General features: G+C 57.6%; 1 protein-coding gene across 1 annotated transcript in view; it reads left to right on the forward strand.

Moving 5' to 3' along the window:
- The window catches only part of LOC105307428 (synaptotagmin-3-like), an 8,517-nt gene that overhangs the window by 1,762 nt on the left and 4,962 nt on the right, over positions 1-1,793 (forward strand). The window lies entirely within an intron of this gene.

Raw genomic sequence — 1,793 nt, forward strand, 5'->3', positions numbered from 1 at the left:
GGGGGAAAGCGGGGACCACGGATGCAGACGATGATGACCGGGACGCCTGAATCCAGCTGTGCCTGAAGCCCTCATCCCCGCGGTGAAGTCTCTTCTATGCTCAGGTCATTCGAGTTTCTGTCACTGGCAAGGAAAACAGGCCACCCTTAAACAGCCTCGTTTCCAGACTCGGCCCCTCAGAGGCCCTGCTTCCCTTTCCACGTCGTCGTGGCCCTCCGTCCTCCGTCAGGCTGTCCTCCTCCACTCTCGGTGCCAAGTCCATCCCTACAGGACAGTGGACGCGTCCTCCACCCCCACGATCACGACACACGTCAATCTCTTCTGCCCAGAGGGCTCTACCCCGTCTACCTCCCGAGTCTGCCGCTCCCTCTCCTCCCCGTTCCTGTAGCCAGCACGGCCACTCAGGCCTGGTCCTCCCCTGCCAGGACCCTCGCCCCAGCCTCCCCCTCGCCCACCCATCCTCATTGCTACCCCTGCCTCTCCCCTGCTCTCTGCCCTCCCATGGCTCCCCAGCACCCCTGGACAACACGTTCAGCCCCTCGGCCAGGCGTTTGAGAGCCACGGGCTCTGGTCCCAGCCTCCCTTCAAACATCCTCCAGTCACCTTGTATTAATTATTTCATTTCACAGATCCCTCCCAGGCTGTTCCTGTCTCCGCTCCCCTCATGCTATGCCTTTCTGCCTGGAATGCCCGTCCAGACTCCCCTTATTCTGGTGCCCAAACGCCCTCATCCTTTAATGAGAAACTCAGATGCCCCCTCCTCCAGGAAGCCTTCTCTGACTCCTCCTCCTCCTCCCAGTCGTGTGTTCTGTCTCCTTCCTCTGCATGTTCTTTCTCTGCGCCTTTTCCAGACCGCTGAATCCTGTCCCTCCATGTGTCTTGTACAGGGCTTTGGACTTGTGTCTGCCTCCCCTCCAGACCAGCACCTCCTAACTCACCTCCGGCAATCCAGCATCGCCCCCGCGCAGGGAAGTGAAAACCATGAACGCTGAGTGGATAAACGAGTGACTCTTCCCCTCCGTCACCGTGACCCCAAACCCATCGGCCCTGTCCCTCTCAGTCCTCTCGAGGCGGCACAGGGCGAGGAAGAGCATGTGGACTCTGGAGTCAAGCAGACCAGTATGACTGCCATGTCCAGGCTGTGCAAACCTGGGCAAATATTTTCCTCTCTCTGAGCCTAACCGTAGCTGCCTCTTCTGGAGCTTTCTTCTTTTTGCTCCCCTTGGAAGTCTCTCTTTCTCTCCTTCTTTCTAAAGTCAGGGTCTCTGTGTTCCCATCTCTGTGTCTCTGTCTCTCTCTGTCTTTTTCTTTCCTCTCTCTCTACCTGTCTGTCTCTGGAGCCCTGCGTCATCTCGCTCCGTGTCTGAACTTGAACTTCTCTTGCATGTACCTGCGTCTTTCTGTGGGTCTCTCGTTCTGTCTCTGTACCTTTCTGCACGTCTGTGTGTGTGTCTTTGTGTCCATGGCCCTATTTCTCTGCGTCTGTCTCTATGTCCTTCCCTGCCTCCCTCTGCCACTCACCCTGTCTCTCTCAGGCCATATCTGTCCCACTCCCTGGCCTGGCACACAGCCTGAGACACAAATCCCTGGATCAGCATTTCCCTCCTATTCCAGAAATTATATCAGTGCTGCATTGGGGGTGCGGCTGGTCGCAGCCCTGGTCAGAGGCTTTGCCTCCCTGCGGCCTCGTCCACAGAGGCCCTGGCCAGCTTGGCCTGCCTCTCTGCCCAGGATTCGTTCTCTCCAGGAGGAGTACCTGGAGAAGAGGTGAATTTTGTTCACACACGTGTGTG

Source organism: Pteropus vampyrus, unplaced genomic scaffold (assembly GCF_000151845.1).
Source record: "Pteropus vampyrus isolate Shadow unplaced genomic scaffold, Pvam_2.0 Scaffold494, whole genome shotgun sequence".
In the NCBI taxonomy this organism is placed as follows: Eukaryota; Metazoa; Chordata; class Mammalia; order Chiroptera; family Pteropodidae; genus Pteropus; species Pteropus vampyrus.